Here is a 24,717-nt window from a genome sequence, read left to right as displayed (position 1 = left end):
GGTCATGTGCCTATCTATTGGATTGAGATGCATCCTAAGCAAACTATTGGACAAATGGGATGGACAAGGCACAGTGTCCTATAGTTAAGATCCCTGGGTGGGTTTAATTTTTAAATACTTGCATCAGCACACTCCCATTCTTCTTCAAGACACAGCTAAATGCCTTTCTTTTATTAAGCACTCATTCCATTCCCCAGGGTCCAATGAGACTGCATCTTTGATGCATGGCATTGTACTGGTGGAGTTTAATCTCATGCCACTGAAGCCAGAAAGAACAGATGGTCTTGGTGAGTGCTGTTTTGATTAAGGGTTACCAGTTTAAGATACCTCTATAACAACTTCATATTCACGCACTATCATACTCACTGTCCAGGCAGAAGGATCAGTAAGAGTAGAAGTTTAGATAGCTTTTAAGTGGTAAAGATAATATTTGTAATTCAGAACGCAAGGCTGCCATTGGGCTTGTTTTCTTTCTCCTCCTGTACTCTGCTGCGTCTGGCTCATCCTAGGAGTCAATACATCTGTACAGAAGGGAAGGAGGAAAGGACAAGTGGAGGGATGTGATGAAATTCACATTGCTGTGCCTGGCTCCTCATGAATACAATCCATGTGATCGCACTCCTGGGCTGCTGGCTCTGTCACAACACTCTCATCACTTTTCTCCCTGGATCTTTCTTGGTGGTACAAACTGAACATGCTATGGATCTGTGCAGTGCACCAGTGTCCCTGGAGACACACACACACACACACACACTCACCTTTCTTGACAATGCAAGTCTTCCCCATGGAATACTTCTTGACAATGCAAGCCTCCTTCTGGAATACTCTCTACCCATGGATTTCAGTTCAAACCCTGCCTCTTCATTCCCAAACATTTTAGAATACACTCTATCTTATCATTCTGAGGCTGTTCCTACTGGGAACTTTGTGAATTTTTTTTTTATTTAGAACTCACAGGAGCAGTAGCTTAGAATAAAACAGGGGCAAACATTTGATTCTACAGTATTCTTTTCTTGATTCTATAACCTGTGTTCAGGGAGACAGCTCCTCTTGCCGTGGTCAGAATGTTTTGTGTGTGAGATGGAGCTGATGATACAGCACAGACAGTACTGTGCTGGGGACTAACTATGTTTCAAGTGTTTACTTAGGGTTGACCCTTAAGATTTGATTTGGCTTTCTTCTTTTCTTGTGTCCAAGAACACTTTCCAGATGTGTATTTTAACCTAGTGAACACTGTAATGATCGGTACAGAATCCTCTTAAATTTTGAGCTTCAATGTAACAGGCATGCCTCCTTCAACAGTGAATTCTATAACAGTCTTTTGCTTGCATACAATATGTGCTTTATCAATAATAGAGGATTTGAATTAAATATTTCCTTATACCCTTAGCAAAATAACAGTCCTCTAATTTTCAAGAAGAAGCAGGAGAAAAATCAGTCACATGATTTCAAATCTGTTCCTCATACTCCATGGGAAGTGAAATGATGTGTCAATTAAATGTCTGATTATGCAACAGATATGTAATTTTCATATTCATAAAGCAATCATCCATTATTAAGATTTCTTCTTTTAAATGAAAAGGATCCTTTAGGTAGGATGTTAGTAAATTACTTTTATGTGGGGAGAAATGGAATGCATTTCTTTTAAACATCAGAATCTTAATTGCAGCCTTCACAGCTTCCAAAGATGCATTTGTGTAGAAACTGGTCCTTTAGGGGACAATTTGAGTTGCTGCAAAATGAAGTGTCTATGCATGAAACTAGCTTGGGTTATGAAACTAACAGGACTCACATGTAGAAAGAATATAGTTTAATGCATTTATGTATTTTTGTCCTTTTGTTGCTTAAAAGAACCCCCAAATTAAGGTAAAAGTACAGCCATTGTTCTCTCTTGCACTTGCAAGTGAAGGCAGAATCAGAATATCCACTGGTGATTTGTCCATACAGAATCAGTGAGATCCTGAGACAGAGATGGAAAGAGGCATCTTTGCCAGGGTTTATCTTCTGGTATCCAGGCATCAGAGATGCTCTGAGCTTTATTCCCCTCTTCAGGACAAATGAAGTGCCACATAGGACCAAGGAAGCCTGGAGGATAAATACTGCTAAGGACTTTGTTCAGTCACAACCAGTTCCCATTATCAAGACCATCCTATAGAAACCCTATGGATCCCAGCTCAGGGTCTGGCTCGGCAGTGCTATTGAACCTTGCCCGGCCTGAGTGTGGCCCACTGATCCCTCACTTTGCTGTTGCTGAAAAGGCGCAAGAAGCTGCTTATTGTGCAGTACATCAGGTACCAGGGAAAAGCAAAGCCAGGTATGGTGCAAGGGGCTTCCATAGTCCTTGCACCATGTTGTTTGCACCTGTGGGTTCCCAACACTCTCTCTGCTGCAGCTGTATAGCAGTGGTGGCAATAATAGGGCCAAAGCAGGAACATCTACCCTTTCCATAAGAAAAGCAAATAGAAGGATGAATGACTATTAAAATAAATAAATTTCTTACATACAAATTTGGGGACATTTGATTCAAGGTTTTTAAAAAATAATTCAGTTATTTTTACCTTGATGATAAAGAGAGAATGCATTCTACTGCGATGTCTGGATTATTTGGAAAGTGGAAATAATTAGAGCACTTTGGACTCCCCACCTATCTTGGCATTGTACATTTTCAAGTTGTTCTGTTCTGTTCTGTTCTGTTTGCACAAAATTGGGATAATACCATAAAACTGTTTGCTAAATCATTTTTTTCACTTTATAGACTTTATTGTTAGACTCAATTAAAGAATATTTAGGATAGTTGGCTAACAATTTATTGTCTTTTTGTTACTGCAAAGGATGCAACCTCTCTTTGCATTGCAAGAAAAGGGCCCTCGATGACTCAGTACTTTACTTAGATAATTTGCAAGTAGGAGCAGCAAAGAAGACCTAAGAGTCTGTCTCCCATGCCAAATTATTAGAAGCAAGGGACATCTTGAAGAGGAGCAGTAACATGAGGATAGGATAAATAAGTCAAAATTGTCTAGAGGTCCATCGTGGCAGCTGATGGCATATAATCTGTTCTGCATTGCCCGTGGAATATAGGTGTCTAGTTTTAACAAACGAGAAAGTAATGGGAAGTTAAGATGAGAAGGTGTTACCAGACATGGGCAATGTGTGTTGGTGAGGCCCCCAAGGGTCTGGGACATGACTGCAATGGCATTAAAACCTGTATTAGTCTGCCTTGATTTCATGCTAAACAATTTGAATTCTATCACATCTCAGGGCAAACATCTACTTAGCTTTCAGGGTACTCCCAACTATGCCCGGTATCAGGGCTTATCAAGCATCAACCAGCAGTTGTTTGATTGAAGTCTCCTCTTCAGAAAGTGCTTGGTAGACCCAAGCTGAGTGTGATTGTGTGTGATAGCCCGTGGGGAACCTCCATAAACAAGTCTGCGTTCTAGTGTCCTCTGCTGTGGGATGTTAAGATATGCTCACATTCAGAGATCACCTCACTGGCCCAGAGAGCATGTGTTTGCAGATCTTCTACAGTGCTTGGACCACAGAGTCAATGCCTTGAATAAACAAATGCTTAGTCTTGGTGCTTCCTCCTGCATTCTCTGCGTTGAAACATTCTGTTACCAACACTCTAATGAGTCCCCTCCATGTCCCTCATGCGTGCCTCTCCCTGAAGCAGCACAGATGTGAGTTACCTTCTAAGGTGTTAGCTCTGCTGTGAAAGGACAGGCTGTGGGTGCAGGCACACATGGTGCAGATGCCGTGGAGAGTATTATGGATGAAAACTGAGAAGGACTTAATAACTATTTTAGTGCCACCCCCGGTTGACTGACACAACTAGTGTCTCACGGTCATACCTAATGGCAGGAAGTTGTCATACTGGACAGGAATTCCCATCTTCTTTATCTCAGCATCAGAGTGGGAGATGAGCTATCTTGTTCTAGCCATTTACCCTACAGATTAGATGGGCACTGCAAGGAAAGGAAGTATGGTTGGACTTTAGATAAAGGGAAGGAATATTCCTGTTCGACAGTAGAGGGGATGAGATGTACCCAGAGATTGTTGCTGTGATGGTCAGTCATGGTCAAACTGTCCTCTGGACCTGTCTGTGAAGGAGTTTCTAGGCTGGCTCACTTGAAGTAAAAAGATTCGTCCTAAATATGGGCAGCACCGTTCCTTGGACTGGGGCCCAGGGTGGAATAAAAAGGAGAAAATGAGCTGGCGAACAATATTCATGACTGCCACTCCCCAAATGCAGGTGCGGTGTGGCTACCTTCCTTAAGCTGTTGTCTCTAGGCCTTTGTGTTGTGGAATATTAGTTACATTTGTTTATGTTGTAGAACATTTGTTTAATGATGCAAAGATGTGTTGCATTATTTTATGTTGTATTTGTTTAATGTTGTGGAGCTGTGTTACTTTGCCTCTCTGAAACTCCTGATTAGTCTAATAAAGAGCTGAGCAGTCGATAGGTAGGCAGGAGAAAGGAGAGGTGGGGTTGGCAGGCAGAGAGAATAAACAGGAGGAGAAATCTGGGAAGGGAAGATCCGGGAATGAGAAATGAATGAGAGGATGCTGGGGGGGGGGGGGGGGGCAGTCACCTTGTTACACAGCCAGCCATGGAGTAAGAAGGAAAGAAGGCATGCAGAATAGAGAAGGGTAGAAGCCAAGAGTCAAAGGGTAGAAGGAATAATTTAAGTTAAGAAAAGCTGGCTAGTAACAAGCCAAGCAAAGCCGGTCACTCATAAATAAGAATAAGCCTCCATGTATTTATTTGAGAACTGGTTGGTGGGCTCCCCAAAGAGCAAAAGAGTTAAAAGTAAAAAGCAAGCAAGCAAACAAACAAACAAAAAACATCTTTTCTGCCATGAGGGACTGAACCAGAATAAAACCCATCTTTAGTTTGTGAGCTACTTTGTCACAGCAACAGAATAGCTATTAAGAAAAGGCGGTTCAACCTCCTCCCTCCATCCTTCCCTCCCTTCTTTCCACCCCTCCCTTTTTCCTTTCTTCCTAATTTTATTTTATTTGTTTCTTGGACATGGCTTGGATAAAGCACAGATCATATAAAACTAAATCAAAACCAGAGAGAGGATTTCTATCCAGTACCAATCTATACAACATTTGCCATACACTGTTGCTTCTGACCGCAGACTCAGGGGTGGTACCAGATACCCTTCCTCAGAGGCTTTGAACATACGGAAGCCGTATGTCTAGAGTAGTACAAGATATACGGAGAGAGAGCTATTTCTTTCTTTTTTTTTCTTGTGTTCTCCAATTACAGAAGATATATATAGCTAGACAAATCTCTTGATCTCTGGGCTTATGTTGTATTGCCAGTAGAGTGAGAATAATAACATTCAAGTCACATGGCTGGCAAAGGGGATTCAGGACAGACATTAAATGTGAAATGCCCACTCAGTTCTCTTGCTCAGTTTGGGAACTTATAAACAGACTATGGGTGAATAAAGAAAAAACAACATGAAGACTGCTTTTTGGTGTTGAGGGGTGGAGGAAGGAAGACCCTTGGAACGTATATATGGAAGCCCACAGAGAGAAGCTGATTTCATAGAACAGCAGGCTGTGAAGGTTGCTTTTGGATTTTAAAGCTCACCAAGGACACCTACTTGTGAAGGATCCACCTCCACTTGCTGATGAGAAGGTACCGGCTCTAGCAATTCGGTGATCTTACCCTCAGTACTAAGGTGGAAAGGGCTCCCTGCTGTGCATGGCAGGATTACTTTACAGTTAGCTCCAGAAATAGGTAAACAGAAACATCTACCAGTGTCACTACCTTTTAATAACCCTTCCTGGGCACGGGAAACTTCCCTTCTCAGAGACTTCAGGGCAGTGCGTCCTCTCACTGAGAATGTTTTCCTCACCTCCTCTTATTTGCTCAGCAGTCACCCACTCGCTAACATTTCTTCAGAGTCTGTGCAAACACCACCTCCTCTCGGAAGCCTTGTGGGCAAAGCTAGGCAGTGACTCCCTGGGATCCACAGCGTTGTGCACAGTCCTCATTAGAACTGCACTGAAATGGGACCCAGGGCACCTATTTCCTACTGCTTTCATTGCCAGAGGGAGGGGCTCACTATCTGCCAATTACACCACCACACAAACCTCTCTCAGGCTTTGGTCACGGTGAGAGGTAGTTAGTTTTGATTAGACCCATACTCTCTAATACCCTGTATTTTCTCTCTCTGAAATACCACTAAGTCTCTCTGAAAAAGTATTTGTGCTTTAAAACTTAAGTTTGACCATCACCTACTTTTGGGAGATGCTTCATTGGCCACAAGGTAGACTATCTGCCCAAGAGCAGCTTGTTTTGTATGCTGTTGCACAGACCGCACACTCTTAAATCCTATCTTAGCCTTTAAGGTGAGTGCTCATGTCGGGGCTTGTGCTGACACTGAATGAAGAGACATACATTCAGAGCTGCTCTAGGATAACAGACACATGGTTGACACCTGCCAATATTTGTGGGTGCTTTCTCTCTATGTATTCATCTGCATGGAATGGGAATGCATGTCTTTGCTTTGGTTCTTCACGAACTCTAGATATTAGCCATGTAGCAGTTTCTGAGTGAAGGGACTCTGGCCAGCCTGAGCATGGCAAACATAGCTCAGGAAGGCCTTGCCCTTCTTTCTCATTCCCTCTGCCTTGCTTAAAGTGTTTTTAAGCTTTTATATTCTTAAAACTAGCCACCAAGGTCTATTTCTTTATTTGGCCACTTCTTCCACCTGAGGCAGACTACCCAGGTCCAGCTATCAAAGTATTGAAGTCTCCAGCAATCAAAAGACCCCCTTTTGCCCACCTAATTAATATGCCCAATTAAAATTAAACACCTCATTCTAACAATGGGTTTACCATTTTATCTTTAGAAACTGCTATTTGCCTATGGGTCACGTCGAACTCCTCTCTATCCAGAAACAGTCCTTTGTCCGTTGAGACAAATATCCCTCTCCCCCACCCTGCTCCCTTTTCTTTTTCTCTTTTCCCCTCATCCTCTATCTCCTCTTTTTGTTTCTTATTCACTTCTTTCTGTCCTTCTGAGGCAAATAAATCTCCTTTGTGCCAGGACTTGGTCTTGGTGTATCTTGTGCTAAATACTAATCCCTTCACTCAGTGTCTGTGGAAATGTTTTTCCCACTTGTCCACTGTCCTAACTATGGCATTGCTGACACAAGGACTTTTTCTCTTACTCTTAACTCTGGGAGAGATTTGCATGTGTTGTAAATTAAACTCCCTCATCCCTGACCTCTCTAGCAGTTAGGATCATGGCTAAGTGTAGAGATCATAGGGTTAGAAAGACCTGGGCTCATCTATGTCAGAAATGTGCAAAGTGAGCATGGTGCTGTGCTCCCTCTTCTGGGAACAACCTTTTGTCTCTAAGACTATTAGGACCCCTCTGTTGTGCTGTGGTGAGGATTACATTATGCAAGTATGTGAATTCTGTAATGTCCTGAAGGAAAAATTACAGGGGTGCAGTTTGTTCACACAGAGTTTGTTCCATCATGGCTTGTCAATAAAACTCCTTTGTCTCTTTTCCTAAGATGTCACGCAGGATTGACCCTACATTTAAGTCAACACAAACTACCAAGAACTTTCACCCAGATAAAAATGAATTTAACAATTTAACAACATCAACTTCTTCTTCTTCTTCTTCTTCTTCTTCTTCTTCTTCTTCTTCTTCTTCTTCTTCTTCTTCTTCTTCTTCTTCTTCTTCTTCTTCTTTTTTGATTTTTTTTATTAATTAATTTATTTAATTATTAAAGATTTCTGCCTCTTCCCCGCCACCACCTCCCATTCCCTCCCCCTCCCCCAATCAAGTCTTCCTTCCTCCTCAGCCCAAAGAGCAAGCAGGTTTCTCTGCCCTGTGGGAGGTCCAAGGACCACCCACTCCATCCAGGTCTATTAAGGTGAGCATCCAAACTACCTGGGCTCCCACAAAGCCATTACGTGCAATAGGATCAAGAACCCATTGCCATTGTTCTTCAGTTCTCAGTAGTCCTCATTGTCCATTATGTTCAGCGAGACCGGTTTTGTCCCATGCTTTTTCAGACCCCGTCCAGCTGGCCTTGGTGAGTTCCCGATAGAACATCCCCATTGCCTCAGTGTGTGGGTGCACCCCTCGCAGTCCTGAGTTCCTTGCTTGTGCTCACTCTCCTTCTGCTCCTCCTTTGGATCGTGAGACTTCAGTCCAGTGCTCCAATGTTGGTCTCTGTCTCTGTCTTCTTTCATCGCCTGATGAAAGTTAATATTCAGGGGGATGCTTATATGTTTTTCTTTGGGTTCACCTTATTTAGCTTCTCTAGAATCACGAATTATAGTCTCAATGTCCTTTATTTATGGCTAGAAACCAAATATGAGTGAGTACATCCCATGTTCCTCTTTTTGGGTCTGGCTTACCTCACTCAGGATAGTGTTTTCTATTTCCGTCCATTTGTATGCAAAATTCAAGAAGTCATTGTTTTTTACTGCTGAGTAGTACTCTAATATGTATATATTCCATACTTTCTTCTTCTTCTTCTTCTTCTTCTTCTTCTTCTTCTTCTTCTTCTTCTTCTTCTTCTTCTTCTTCTTCTTCTTCTTCTTCTTCTTCTTCTCCTTCTCCTTCTCCTTCTCCTTCTCCTTCTCCTCCTCCTCCTCCTCCTCCTCCTCCTCCTCCTCCTCCTCCTCCTCCTCCTCCTCCTCTTCTTCTTTGCTGTCATCTATAGAACAGACATAGACCCTCTGCAACCTCTTTTTTTTTTTTTTTGGTCACCTGACTTTTGTTGTTATGGTACTGTGGACAATCTGTTTTATCTTTCTTTTTTAGTTTTTGACAATCCCAAACATATACATAGTGTATTGTTATCATATTCTCCACATTACCCTCTTCTGCCCCTATCATACTTCTGATAACCTCCTTTTTATACCTAGTTACACCCCCTCCTAATTTCATGACTGATTTGGTACAGGCAACCACACCTCCTGTGGGTTCAGGTGTGCAACAGTTGTATCATATCCAGAGGGCCTTTCACAGCACCCAACCTCCCATCGTGCCCATCCCTAAGATTCATCTTTTTTCCCCTACTATTTTGGCTTTTTAAATGTTTGCTTCATCATTTCCAATTCCAGTTCTTTTTTTCATTTCTCAGCTACTCATGTTTTGCCTCTTGTTAACATATTAAAACTTCCCTTAATTTTTAAATCTCAAGCTCTCCTCACCTACAGATGCTATAGGCCCTTCTACAATCCAAGCAATCCAAGCTCTTGTCCTTTCACAATGAACCATACCATCCTGGAGTTCCAAGTTTTTTAAACATCAGATCTCAGTCCCCATTTCACTCAAAACCCTGCTCCAATATACACATACTCTATCGTGTATGAATGTGTGTATGTATGCATGTATGTATGTATCCATCTATCTACCATCTATCTACCTATCTCCCAAATAAAACAAGGTTACATGAGGTAAGATTTTTTTCTGCTTTCTGCCCCATATCTGATAAGAAACAATTCTCCCTTTTTTCCAGTCTCTGCAGAATAGAGGTGTCTCCTGTTTCTGAGATGAGTCTTCCCACCCTAGCTTAGGGCATTGGAACCATCCTCTCAGCTCCTGCATTTTGGGAACCTCCCTGTGCTTTTTTTATCCCTAGCACATCCTTTGTGGGTCTTTCTTCTTGGCTTATAAATGGGTTCTAGTTGTTTCCATTCAAAGAAGCCATTTCATCTCTTAAATTTCATTTAGTGACTTTATTCTTCCATTTAGCAACTGAATCACTGATGAACAGTCCCCCTGCCAAGAAAATGTTAGGCCCGTAGTGGTTTCACAGAAGTATTCAAGAGTCAGATATCACCAATACTGTGCTGAACACGTCAAAGAAATGAAACAGAGGAATGGTTGTATAACTTGATGCTAGGTGTCTGGTGTCACCAATTCTACACCCAGACAAGTTTGGATGAACAAATTATGCTTGAATCTCATTCATACACATAAAGTATTTTTACATACAGACCTAACAGTGAGAACAAAAAATATTTGTAAAAATATGGCACATTTTCAAGAGGGGCTTATTTCAGGAGTGTAAGTGTATATTACCAACACAGAACTCATTAATGTAATTTATTATATTAATATAGGTAATGGGTAGTAGCCCCCTTATTTTAATAGTTATAGAGAGAGCCGGGCGGTGGTGGCGCACGCCTTTAATCCCAGCACTTGGGAGGCAGAGGCAGGCGGATCTCTGTGAGTTCGAGACCAGCCTGGTCTACAAGAGCTAGTTCCAGGACAGGCTCCAAAACCACAGAGAAACCCTGTCTCAAAAAACCAAAAAAAAAAAAAAAATAGTTATAGAGAGGAATGTTTAGTAAAGCTAAAAAGACAATATTTAAAAACTTACTATTGTAAAAGTAAAATAAATGTACTTTAGTTGATAAGTAGTGATTATCTACCACTAAAATAAATTGTATATACAATATTGTATCACGGGCAAGCATTCTCTTTAAAGGGAGATTAAGTTAAGATCACACACTATTAATTCCTCTGCTTTATACTCAGCGAGGGAGCAATGGCACGGGAAAGAAATGATCTATATACAGTATAAAAATATTCGCAACTGTATTATTTGCGATGCCACCCCTGCATCTGTAAGAAACCTAATGAATCAACAAACAATTGGAAGAATCAGTACTACATTATAGGAAAATGGTGGATGCACTCTAAATGCCCCACCCAATTCATATGCTGAAGCTTAATCCCCTGGTGTGTTTGGTGTTAGTTAGGGGAGGTCTGAGGGGCAATGGCAGCATCCATGGGCTTACTCCAGTCACAGAAGCTGAGGGAGCTTGTTTGTCCCTCAGATACTGTGAAGACTCAGCCAGGAGGCTCTGTCATGGAAGTAGAGAGCCCTTGCATGGCATTAGATGCAAGCACCTTGATCAATTTTCTAGATCTCGTAATTCTCAAAAATTTTGTTTTTTTTATAAGCCAGTTTGTGGTATTTTGTAGAAACCCACACATATTCAGAAACTAATCAATTAAAAACAAATGTTCTCTACAACTGCATTCCCCCCGTCAATGGCTAGAACGTCGTTTTTTAAAGCACAAACCATGGAAGAGGGAATGATGCTGGGAAAAACAACCCAGACTCGGAAAAACAAACATTGTGCATTTCCTGGCAGATGCAGAGCCAAGATTTCAATTTTTACATTTGTCTGTGGTGGTGGTGGTGGAATACAAGCGGAGAGAAAGAGATCCTGGGGGGAGGAATAAATTAACAGAATACACGAGACACGCAGCAAAAGTGGGGGGTGGCAAAGAAAGGCTGGGGGACAGGGAGAGAAATGAGAAGGACCTATAAAAATGAAGTATATAAACTCCCTTTTGTGTGCTAATAAAAAAATTAATAAAATGTCATAATAATAAATATATATGTATATATATATAAGGTTCTTAGATTGAAATAAAAATATCCAAATGGATAAAGCAGAAAATTATATTATTGTTTGGGAGTCTAAATATATAATACATATAGCCATATATATGTATATAATTATTTTCATAAACATGATGGTCATCCCTAAATACTTTGTAGACTCAACAAAATTTCAATGAACAAAAAACTGAACAACATGAACCTAACCAAATTTCTTCTAAAAATATAAAAAAATCCTCTCCTTCCTGAATCCCTGCTTGCTCTTGTGTGGTCAGAAATAACAGATGCCCTCCAAGGAGAGCCAGTTGTGTTGGAAGCCCTTACTAGAAAGCAAAGCCCAGTATAAAACTGGAGTGTCATGAAAGGTGGCATCTTCCCAGAAGGAAGAGTACTGAATAACAAAGGAGAAAACAGGGATCACTAAGTTGTCCTCCTTGTGTTAGAAAACCTGATCCCTGTGAGAGTCAATAGAATGACCTCACTGCTTGATTGGATAGAAGACTTTGAAGGTGAAAGACAAAGGTTTATGGATAATATGAGTCTATTTAACTGTGCGCGCACGCACGCGCACACACGCGCTCGCGCGCACACACACACCACACGTGATATAAGTGCTTGGGATTTTAGCATTCTAAATATAGAAAGTGGTCTCAAGAAGCTTTAGCACAAACAAAGAAAACCAGATGGGTGGGTGTGTTAGAGGGGAGGGACTGGCAGGAAAGGCAGGAGGGGGAAACTTCAGCCTAGTTGTAAAAACAAACAAATAACCAAAAGGAAACCATGGAAAAGCAGAAGAGAAGCCATGGACAAGCAAAAGCTAGTGTTCTGAGAATGTATGTGAATACCTAAACCTGAGAAATCACATCAATATCTGAAGAATTCCTATAGATTTACAAGGAAAATACAAATGATCCAAAAGTAAGAATCAGTGAACATTTTAGAGAACAGGAAACACAAATGGCCAGAAAGTTCAGGTAAAAGAAATAAGAAAACACTAAATATCTGAATCAAAATGCATTTCTCATTTATTGAACTTAAAAAAAAAATCAGAGCATGGTCATAGCAAGATAAGGAGGACACAGTTCTTTGGGGATCCATGATCCTGCTGATGAGAGTATAAAATAAAGCAACTGTAAAAAGTGGTGTGGAATTAGCCAGCAAACAGGGACATGTGTGTGTTCCCTTAGCTCAGCAATTGTCTTCCTAAGTATAGATGATGAGACATCAGGCAAACACGAAAATAGCATTTCCAATGACACAGTGGGGCCTGGTGTGCATACACATGGTATAAATATCCCTTGGCTGCAGAAACTCGTGAGTGAGGTATGAGGGATGCTCAGAATGGAATAGTACGCAGTGAGGGCAAAGAGTGAGCCGTTAACATGGCAGCCTGACTGACTCGCAGAAATGCAGGCAGGGAAAGAAAAAACAGCAAAGACCTTTGACGCACACATACAGTATCACTCTTTTAACCAAAATACATTCTACATGGCACACATATTGCAGGTATAAAGCATAGGACAAAGTACAAAATTCATAATAGTTTGCAGGTATGATAAATAATGGGTGTTATATTCTTATATATTTGGTCTGTTTAATTATTAAAAGGTCTTCTAAAAAAATGCACTTGGTTATATTTGATCGAGATAAAAAAATGACCTCAAATGAGAATAACATATTTAAGTTAAATTTTGTGTTTAACTTGATGTGTTTTCATTCCAGGCAACAAAGCATGGGGTAGGAAGGGAATAGTGCACAGTACCATGCAGACTACCCAATAGCAGGGACTTGGCATTCATCTAAAGAGAACTGCCTATTATAGGGTTAAGGAAATAGGGCGGGAGAGTCACCGAACACTTTACTAGCAGAGATGGAGCTGCATAAGATATGAGACCCTTGCATTACCTTTGGGAGGTTGTTTTATCACTTATGGTAAACTATAAAATCCTTGCAACGAAGAGGACAAAGCAAGATTGCAAAGTCTGGAAGGAACCGTCCTTAGATATTCCAGGAGCCTATTAGGTGCCAGCTTCCTGGTAGGGTAGCTGTATGCCATGTTTACATTTAAAGTCCCAGACCACCTACAGGGAAAGGGTTCATATGCTATTACAAAGAGGAAAAACAGGTCTCAGAAATAAGGAGAAAAGAAACACTGGGTTCATGCTAAACCTTTCTCCTGCTTTATAATTTCCTGAGGGTATGCCTTGGAACAGGGCCTGGAGTTTCTGCAGGCAGAAACATTATTGCAGCCCCAAACGCTTCGATCAGAAGTGAGAATGCCCTGGACAACTCCCAAGGCTGTGTTCTTTATAAAAAGAAGAATTTGTCCCCAAAGTGCTACCATCACTAATGGAATGATTCACAAATCTTGGAACATAGCTGTATATTCATAATATATGTATATATAACGTATTAGATATAATTTTATTTGTGGAGTTGCAAATGGCATCATGAGGTCATACTTAAGATGCTTGATTGTAATGGAGCTCACTGTACACTCAAAAGAACCTTTTCTTTGGTTTTCAAAGTTGCAGATATTTTAATGGCACTAATGATTTGTTTCCAACGAACATCTCTTGTTTTGGCTACCGAAGCATTCTCAGTAGTAAAGCAAAGGACGTCGGTAAGTATGATAGATACAAAACCATGTGCTTTGAATTTTATCAGCTATCCACTACGCAGACCTTTATTAAGGTTTGTCAGAATGGAGGTCAAGTACATAGATGCTGGGGCCACACTTTGTAGCTCTATTGGTCAGCTGCGCCTCAGGTTCTTTTCCTGTGAGAGGACTAGATGATAAGCCCATGGAACCTCTCACATGCTGTGCTCATGGAAACTCTGAGTGTGGGTTTAGCGTAGCTTATTGGTGATTTGAAGTCTGTTTCTCTGTTAATGTTATTCAAATGAGCTACTCCATGACACATATACAAGTACACTCAAGTCTCAGTGATTGAAAATGACGGTCCACTTCATCAACCTTTGTGGTCTGTCTTAATTTGCTTTCTATTCTTGTGATAAACACCCTGCCTGAAAACAACTCAGGGAAGTAACTTCAATTTACAGGTTTAGTCCACAGGAAGGGAAGTCAGATTAGGAACGCAAGGCAGGAACTTGGAAGCAGCAGGAACTTAAGTAGAGACCATGAGAACACACCACTTACTGGTTCTTTCCGATGACTTGCTCAGCTTGCTTTCCTATACCTCCTAGGACCACAGTGGGTTGTGCCCTCCCACATGAGTCATTAATAAAGAAATTGCCCCCACAGACTTAGATTGTCCCACAGGCACTTTCTCAATTGAAACTCCCTCTTCCCAGTTGAACATGGCTTGAATCAAGTTGGAAAACAAAATCTAACTAGGTGCAGTCTGATGTGTCTTGCTCTTTGGAGTTTCAGAGGGGATTTCAGGAGTCAAACCCAGGCCTAGTCTGCGTGAACCATGCCAGTTGCTTTCCTTTAGCTTCTGTTCTCAGTCGCGTAGATAAAAGAGAAGATGATTTTATGCAGGTGTGCTGATGCTATGCCTTCTTTCGGTACACATGGGAAGTGACATATCACCTCTGCTCTGTATACTGTAAGTGAGGTCCCAGTTAGATCTGTGGGACAGTTGTCAGTTGCTGGAGGCTGGTCGTGATGACGGGTTGGAAGTTCTCCAAGCATATAGAAGGATGATGTCTGGAATACTGTTGGACATCCTGCAGTGCACAAGTGACCCTTTAGGGCTAAGGCTCGCCTGGATGCAACCCTTAAGGATGCTGAGGTTGAGAGCACTGTGTTGCAGAATGCTGATAAGACACCTGGATAATGTATGACTAGAAACTCCACGGAAATTGGAAACAAATTGCAGGAGGCACTGTATGGTGCTTATGCTATGAGAAGGAGCTTGGACTCACAATCCAAATCCTGACCTAGCTACTATACTTGTGTGAACTCAACTAAGTCTACCATCTTGCTATAGTTTTCTCATCACAGGGATATCCCAGAATTACCATAATAGCTCCATGAGATTAGTCGTAGTATCTAGGATAGTGCTGGTACCCTGGAAGCACTCTCTCTCCCATGTGCTTGCTATGGCCACTGTTACATACTCCAGAGAAAGCCTGGATTGTAACATGTGGTTAACACAATGTGGATTCAAGACTGTAGAGATGACTCAGAAGTTAAGAGCACTTGGCAGTGTTGCAGAGGGCCCAGGTTCAGTTCCAGTGGCACACAGACATCTGGAGCTTCAATTTCAGAGGATCGGGAGCCCTCCTCAGGCTCTCTGGGCATCAGGAACAGACATGGTGCATATACACAATGCAGGCAAAGCATTTACATACATAAGACAAAAATTAATGCATGATTTTAAAAGCACATTTCTGGGGCTGAACTGCCATGTGGACAAAAATTTCCCTAAAGCTCAAAGAGTCACCCTCTCCTAGGTCTGCTCCAAAATCCCTGTTAAACATGCCAAACAATCTTTTAGTCAGCTGTTCAGACATCGCCATTGCACAGCTGTCAAAAAGACCTAGGTGTTTTTAAAACTAGCTTACGTGTATTGACAAGCAAGAAAACCACCCTGGGAAAAAATAAATCTTAAATCTATTCATATATTGTTATAAATCTCTTCAGTGTCATTTGTATGTTCTCCATACTGTGATGTGAGTTGGAGAAGGAAAGATAAAACAGAGACCATTTACTTAAGAATTTCATTCACAAACACAGCAAAGACGACACAATGATTATAAACACTGACTGCTCTTGCAGAGGACCCAGGTTCAGTTCCCAATATCTGGACAGTTGGCTCACAATCATCCTTATCTCTGTTTTCAGGTGATATGAAGCCTACCTCTGACCTTTGTAGACAGCAGGCATGCATGCAGTGCACACACATCCATGCAGTATACACACATCCATGTAGGCAGAACACTCATATACATAAAATAATCATTCCAGAAGTTTCTTTGTGTGTGGGAGTCTTGTTCTTCCCAGATTGACCTAAAGCCATGAGGCTCGTTTATTTCCAAGAGAAGACCTCTGGCTTTCTTCACACAGATGTAGTGAGCTGAGAGCTCTTCCTGACACTTGCTTCTCAGTACCACAGGGTGTCACTATTGTAAATGTGCCTCCCAACCAGGGATGCTGGCCTGTTCTTCATGGATACTTTGCTCATTCACAAGAATCTCAAGCTCCCTTTGCTTCTTTATGGGAGAAAACCCCCATCCTAAACCCCAGAGTCAACTTCAGCAAAAAATGTTTTTCTCTCACATCCCAGACTGCATAGTTTGATGCTCACCCGTTCAAAGGGACTGTTACAATTATCTCGTTCTGTATCAGCCCTGGGGTTGGCTAGTGTAACACCTGTCATGGAATCAATCTCCCTCTATTCAATCCAGCTGGTTACCTCTAAATATAAAGCCGAGGCTACTCCTGTTTCTCTACATACTTTATAACCATAGCCCCTGATGAACCAGATTCAGAGTTCTCACTGGCCTCCTCCGTAGATGATTTTGAAAACTATGTGTATTGTGCAACTGACAGCTGTATTTAATGAGATGTTATTAGGTGAAAGAAGCAAGGAGAAGGGTACCTAGGAGACCAGGAGGTCTCTGGCTTCTATGATTCGATGGATGGGGCTGGGACTCATCCCTGAGGAAGGCAAATAGCAGCATCTATAATTTCTGCTTTAGATTAATTTCTAGGGATTTTTTCACTGTAGACCTTGTAGTAGCTTTTCCTTAGAGGCCTTTTGCATTGTCTGGTTGTTCAGGGCCTGGCAATTATCTTAGTCTCATGTCTCATGTTGCTTTGAAATACCTGGACAAAAACAACTAAGGGGACAAAGGGCTTATTTTAGCACAGAGTTCTGTGCTATGGTCCATGATAACATAGAAGTCACAGCAGTGGGAGCTTGAGGGAGTTGATGAAATCATGTACAATCAGTAGTTGAGAATAACAAATGTTCCGCTGCCTAGGCAATGGTGCCACCCACAGTGAACAGGTCTCCCCACCACAATTAACATAATCAAGACAATCCCCCTGATCGACACAATCTTTCATTATATTCTCTTCACAGTTGTTTTTAGATTGTTTCAAGTTAACAATTAAAATTAAACAAATGTACCATCTAAGAAGTGGTGTAGCAATAAAAATCAATAAAAAAGAAGTGGATAGACCCAGCTACAAGGAGGGTATAAGACAGAGGGTGACTGAACCCAGATGCCATCAACCCTCGCTCCAGCCAAAAGCCTGATAGTATCATGAGGGCTGATCCATGAGTAGGGTTTTAAGAGGAAGAGCTTCATAAAAATAATTTATGATGCCATTTTGTCACAAAAGGGACAGGGGTAGGTTTGGTGATGTATTTGATTGAAATATGTGTCATTTACATATGTACACACAATCCATGTAATTTTTTTCCTCAAAAATTAAAGAAGGTTTACAGAATTCATGCCTCTAATCCCAGCCCTTGGGGAGATAGCAACAGGAAGATCAGGAGTTCAAGACCAGCCTTGGCAACACAGAAAGTTTAAGACTAGGCTTGATTTTTATGAGATCCTCTCTCACGATGAAAATATGTTTCACAGATGAGTACATTAAAAGTCTCATTCCCACTCCAAATTTTCCATTCAATTTTCTCCCAGCCCTTTCTGGCCTTGGCTATTTCTCCAAGTTTCTTACCTGCCCCCGCCCCCAGTGTATTTCTATGACAATACAAGACAGGAAAACACAGATTTGCCTATTTCTCTCCTCAGTTCGGGAGAGCTAAGCTGTTTGAAACATTATTCTGTACTACGCTTTTTTTCACTTAACCTATCATAGAGATTTCTAATCTAGATGCTTGAAGCATGTTCCAATACAAGGGAACAACAATTTCAGCATACCTGCTCTGCCGGGCACCAATAAGTGCAGAGAAAGAAACACATCGGAGGCTTGCATTGACTTTCAAAAGTAAGGTTGCATAGAACTGAAATGCAAAATAAATGTCACCCGATTTAAATCACATTTCAAGGACAAATATTTGCAAAAGAAAGGCAAGCATTTCTCCGATGGAGAAATAAATATTCCTTTATTAGCCATCCTCCCAGTATTTACTTGTGTGTGTATTGTTCCATACTTGGCTAGTTACTATGGGGAGGATCAGCAAAGCAGATGGGTCGTTTGTTCTGGTCTCTGTGCCAACAGCCCCCTCACAATAACCCTTTTGCAGTAACTTACTGCCGCAGTAGCCAAAGAGGCACTCTTCTTCACATGATGACCTAGCCTTTTCTCCTACATAAATGCCTTAGGTGTCCCCATTGGATTCAAGGTCAGGTCTAAGCCCCAGTCCTTGGTGTGAATCTAGCTGGTGTCTCACCTTCCTTGGCTCCCTCTGATCTAGCTTTACTGGATGTCCCCTGTGGATAAAAACAGGCAAACAATCAAAATGGAACAGTCCCGCCTGTCTAGTTATGGGGCTTTTGCCTGCCTCTTTCAGTCTGGAATGATCTTCCCCGTTCATCACCATCACCTTTGATTGTACTCTCACCTTCTTGCAAGTGTCTTTCCCTCACTGCCCTCTTGCGACCATCCGACTTTCTAGCTGGTGTGAGTTAGTGCAGCCTAGTCTAATAGAACGCTGAACCTCTGCGTACCAGCCTTGGTTCCACTTCTAAGGCTCCTCTGTTACCTGTAACAAGTAGGACACACAAACTTCTTGATACAGTCATGTGGGATGATGCATTTCTAGGCAAACTACCCGCTGAAGGATGGCCAGCAGATGGGAGTTGCCTCATCTTTCCCCCGTTGTTCTCGTCTTCTCCGTGGACCAAATCGGCATACCTCTAAACCTCCAGTGTCCAGTATGAAGAACGTCTGACATGATGGGTGAGTTGTTGACTAACGACCATTGCGTATTTAGTAGTGGTGGTATGGGTCGCTTGGCACTTTAAGCCTTTCAGCATGTACTTGTTGCCTCCGCTGACTTCTCCCAAGTTTAATAACCCTCTTCCCTTGGGGTCTGAAAGGAACCTCCCAGCTGCATCTCAGTCTTGGTTCTAGAGGACAGTCCCACCGTAGGGACTGAGCATGCTCCTGGCCAGCTTGGGCTGTTTGGGGCCGGACTTCTCTGGCCCAGCGTCTTGCGCCCTCCACAGGCTGGGCGGGCTGGCAGGAGAGCCTGCAAGCAGGCGGGGTTTGGCCTCAGGGCAGCCTGGCGCGTCTAGGCTCTCCTGGCGGACAGGGGTGGGGGATAGGAGCGGCGCCTCCCAGCCAGTCGCACAGCCTACCGCGGTGCGCAGAGGCTGCAGGAGCAGAGCCGAGCGGCAGGGAGGGCTCTCTAGGCCTTGAGCCCGCGCTGTGTGGTGCTTAGGTTTGGGCTTAGGTCCGGGTGGGGGAAGGAGAAGCGCAAGGGCGCTGAGGTGAGCAAAGCCCAGAGACTCAGCCAGGGCTCAAGTGCAGTCTCTCATTCTTGTCTCAGGCGGGGGAAGAATTCCCTTAACCACATTCACAACCTTGCCTCGGGCACCTTAGCTGGGGCTGCCAGGAGGCCGCGGTGGCCGGGCAGCTGTTGCACCAAGAGGGGGCAGCTGCGGAGTTCCATAACCATAGCAACCGCATCAGTACCAAGGCGGCAGTGGCGGTGGCGGCGGCAGCAGCGGCGGCGAGGGCAGCGTACGTTTGCTCCTCCTCCAGGCAGCCTCACGGTGGAGACCTGAGACACAGCTCGCAGGTGCCGTGGACTCCTTGGTCCGCCCACGGTCGCTGCCAGTGTTGGCTGCTGGAGAAGGTGAGAAGAAGAGAGCGGGACCAGAGCTGGAACTGGGCCCTAGGAGGTGAGAGAGAGAGCCCTGCAGTGGGAGACAGGTAGGTGAGAACGCTCTGGGGTCACCAGCTGTAAAACTCTCTCCTTTGTGGCAGTGACGTTTTGGGAAGCGCGGATGCTAGTTGGATGGCTTTCTATTACTAAGTGAGGATTCTGCCGTGAAATGTGTTTTTATCTTTCTCTATTTTTTCTCCCAGATCTCTCTGTCCACTGATCTTGCCCCACATGTAGGCAAGTCTTGAAAGGACAAGAAGGAACACTGATGTGACTGGGTGAATGAGGTGGTTTCCCAGGGGCTCATTTAGACCTGTCTGTTCAGGTCCTCTGAGCCACTGAGGAGCAAGCTCAAAAGACCTTGTTGAGATGGAGGGGGTTACGGTCTCTGTTCTGTGTGGGGCAGCTGACTCAGAGACCTTCTCTTTTGGGGGTGGGATGCAATGTAGTTCAGTTGTGGTACAGAAAGGGACCATAACACACAACAACTCTTCATAGGTAAAACCAGCTTTAAACACAACCACTGCAGGAGATATTTAGACAGGGTAGTAGTAACTCTTAAGATGTGAGGACCAAGGAGTACCCCTAGAGTTTACTGTGCTGTAGATAAGATGCTTTGATTGTAGGGGGGGTGGATCTGATAGTAAAAGAAATAAGATTTTTCAAGCAGCTTTAGGAAGAGACTCCCCTCCCATCCTCCTCATCTACTTTCCCCCTCCCTCCCTGATGCCAGCAAAACAAAAACTGGATGGTGTTCAGAGACACCCTTCAAGCCCTTGGCCACTGACAAACCATCCCACTTTCAGACAGCTAGAGAAGAGAACCCCACTTCAGTCCCTAATATAAACTAGGGGACAATGTTTCCACTAGGTTCCACTGCTCTTAATGTTGTTTATTTTAAACCCTGGATTCACTTGGTATCTACATTGTATGATGGACTGTTAGCTGCGTCTTTGGGCCAGGGAGAGGGCTGGAGCTTTTTGGCACATGATTTCACCCAGTTCAGTTGGGAGAAGAACCCCAAAAGACCCAATGGGAAGAACGTCAAGTTCGATGGATAATTTGAGTCAAAACCTCTTCATAGAGTTGAGCAGATTTCTGAAGAATTTCCAGGACAGGTAGCCACTGACTGTGAAAGGGTTCTCTTTTTATATCCTAGCCTCAGGGGACTGTGGTAAGACCCAGTTAAAAGGGTATGTTCTTTAATTGGGCTTTTAATTTATGAAGTGGTTATGTTACCCAAGAGGATGTGATCTGGCCAGTATTTCATCTGGGGATTTATGCCACAAGGAGGACAGTATATTATAGGGAGATGGTACATTGTCACGTAGAGGAAAGAGGGCAAGAGTCTGGAGTCAGAAATGGGTCTCAACTCTGTTTATATCTTACACCTGTTGTATGACCTTGAATTGCTCCTACATTGTTGGGACTTCCCTCATCTATAGAATGGGATACTACAACCCTGGAGTTTGCTAGGCTCTCCTAACAACCAAATGTAATGAGAGAGGGTACAAGTGGGGAAGGATTTTAAAGTCTGATGACTAATGCAATTTTAAGAAAAGCATCATTTTCTAAAGAACAAATCTCAGATTAGCAAGGCATGACATAGACATCACCTATGGAAGGAGCGGAAATACTCCTCAGTGAGTCATGGCTGGAATGCTGTATTGTTCTGGAGATACCTGGGCAATATAAAGAGGGCTTTATTGGGGGTAAACATTGCATGTCCTCCTTGTTTATGACTGCTGAAGGTCAAGAGCTTTGCCGTGGAAGGTGGTGCTCCAGTCTGTTCATCAGTGAGTTCTGTGTAGCACAGAGTGAACCAAACATCGCATAGAGCACAGAGAGGTATTTGCAAAAAGTGAGGATTCCTTTAAATGCTGCACACACTGTGGGTTCTTTGTGAGCTGCAATTGTTTCAAATCCAGCTCCACTCTGTAATGTCAGATTTATTTGATGAACCTGACCAAATCCGTACAGTTAGATTTCACTGCTGAGGAAACTGTAATCTCTCAAATGAGCCAGGTCTGGTGTTCTGCCCTTCTCTGCTTGTTTGTGCTTCTGCTTTGGCCCATGCTGGTGTCTTTGCCAAAAGTAACCATTCCTCACTTTCTTCTTCTTTTTGGGGACCAGTTCAAAGGTTCCATAAGACTTGGAGCCTTCCCAACAGGACATTCTGTACCTGTTGTGACGGGAAGAGTGTGCTGTGTCATTGCTTGTATACACATATCTTTTCTCTCTAGATTCTATGTTCCATAAGGGCAGAGGCTTCTGCCTACCTGGCCTTCCTGGTGGCCCCACAACCTATTTTGAATGGTGCTGAGTGAGAGAATAGACTTTATCCGCAACCTGACCACATGTCCTGGAAGAGGTACCACAAAGTCTGTTCCTGGTACCTTCCCATCTCAGGCTGCAGCAAGCCAGAGTGATGTTTGCTAGTCTGCTATGCATTGTTTAGGGCCAGCCCACTGAAGCAGAGTGAAAGGTACCACAGGCACAAACTTAGTCCCAAAACATTCATTTCTTTTCCAGGGACACTTTAGAATTGTTGCAGTCTGGTGCTAAATGGCTTTCATATGACATTTGCTGAGTGTTTCAGATAGGATGTGTTACATTTAGAATGTATTTCTGTTCCTTCCATTTAACTCTTTTAACAGCTTTCATAAAATGGGAAACAGTACAAACAGGCTTCAGAGAGACTAGGACTGGGCATAGGTTCTAAGAGGACTGAGAGCTAGGGTGCTAGGCTCCCCTTTTATCCCAGTTTCCTCATTTGTAGCATATGACTGTTGACATCAAACTCAAAGTTGATGCTGACCACTTAGGAATAGCACTGCAGAAAGAAAAAAAAAAAACACCTTCCCATGACCCACAAAGTACTCAGCATTAGCACATGCTCGCTTTTACTTCATTTCTTCCAGAAAATGAGCAGCATCCCTGAGCTTAATTGCACAGGCTTGGATGAGATGCACTCCAAAGCCCTGCCTCCTCTTCTTGTTAGCTCTCTGTGACCTTCAGTAAATCATTCTATTCCCTTGGCCACTTGTCTTCCCTGTAAGATATCATAATGACGGTTACCTTCCCAGATTGGCTCAGAAGACATAAAGTAAGAAAAATGGCATGTGACTTCCCAATGAAAAATATAGTTGCCAATTATAGAAGGTTCCGGAATTATTTTAAATGCCCCAAATTCATTTCTTTCCTGTATTGCATCTACAAAATAGACATTGAGATTGATGAAGGGGTAGAGGGAGAGAGGGAGAGAGAGAGCAAGCGAGAGAGAGAACACCTTTTGGTTATATGTGAGATGTGAGAGTCCGTGAGGGAGGGGAGCCCAGTTAGTTGTGGTTCTGGTTCTGATTCAGGAATGGGTTCTAATTCTGACATTGTTTATAGGACTGATGACCTGTCTTCCATCTTCAGACCTTGGTTCCATTATCTATAATTGGCCTGGAGGATTTCAATGGCCCTACTTGCTTGTCTTTCAGTACTCATATACGTTGACCTATGCTCTCTTTACCGAGGTTTCATCTGTGGTCTTCTATCTCTGGCTCTATATCTATCCTTTTCATCAAACCTTAGAACTTGTTCAAAACTTTAGACTTCAAAGCCTAATGCCACCACTGACACCAGGAGTCTTTTCTTTCCTTGTGAAGGTAAGGTGTTGAACATGATCTTTGGCCTTTGGGATTTTTCGGATACCTCAGTCCACCTCTCACTAGGTAAAATGTTTTGCTGCAATGTCTAGCCTGCAGGAAGCACTTTACTTAACCAACTGGAAGGTGCACGTATGAATTCTGATGTCATCTGTGAGGGTTAGTGGAATCTGTACGATCTCTAATGTTTTTGGATTTCCTGGACTATGGGTGATCAGCAATGTTGAATGTTTCTGCTGAAACAGGAACCATTTTTAGGTGACTACACAGTGGTCTCTGACGTTGTAGTAGAGGATGATCGCACCGCCCCTAAAGGTGACTGACACCATGAGTCAGTCTCTGTGACCACCCCACCCTTGGTGTGGGTTGAGTGGAATCTTGAACATTTGGTGTGTAGAGTTTATATAAAAATTCTTGCCCTCTCTCCTTTCACATGCCAGACCTGGAAGTTCCACCATGAATTGGGCAGGGTTCTGCTAATGAACTTAACATCTATTTTGGGTATCAAACATTGGAAGTGAAAAGAATGCACCAGGTCAGGTTCAGGTTATATGAGCCAGGGGAATGGCCTTCTACCCATTTCCTGGAAGAGACTGTCAAGGTTGATTTTAAATAATAGAAGAGATCTAAGCTCAGGTCTGAAAGAATGTCTATGTAGAGAATGGAGGGAAAGCAAGCAGGTATAGAAGGTGAGATGCAAACGGAAGAAGAAGTGCCAGGAAGTGAGTACGAGGCTTGGCTGAGGTAAAGTGTTGTCTACGAAATCTGGTGAGATGGAGAGAGTTGACATCATTGAGAGTCTGTACACCAGCCTCTTAAGTGTTCCCTCTCCTCTGAAGGTCAGGGGAAGCCATGGAAAGACCAGTATTTGTG

The 24,717-nt window shown here is 42.9% G+C and overlaps 1 protein-coding gene across 2 annotated transcripts in view; it reads left to right on the top strand.

Annotated features, from left to right (window-relative positions):
* Window positions 1–19,718: 19,718 nt before the first annotated feature.
* Fam135b (family with sequence similarity 135 member B) overlaps window positions 19,719–24,717 on the top strand; it is a 257,618-nt gene continuing 252,619 nt past the window's right edge. For both annotated transcript variants that reach the window (XM_057792049.1, XM_057792048.1), the window contains exon 1: window positions 19,719–20,235. The gene's annotated coding sequence lies outside the window, so the exon portion shown is untranslated. The remainder of the gene's footprint in view (window positions 20,236–24,717) is intronic.

This window comes from Chionomys nivalis, chromosome 17 (assembly GCF_950005125.1).
Source record: "Chionomys nivalis chromosome 17, mChiNiv1.1, whole genome shotgun sequence".
Lineage (NCBI taxonomy): Eukaryota > Metazoa > Chordata > Mammalia > Rodentia > Cricetidae > Chionomys > Chionomys nivalis.
This window is presented reverse-complemented; position numbering and strand designations above follow the sequence as displayed.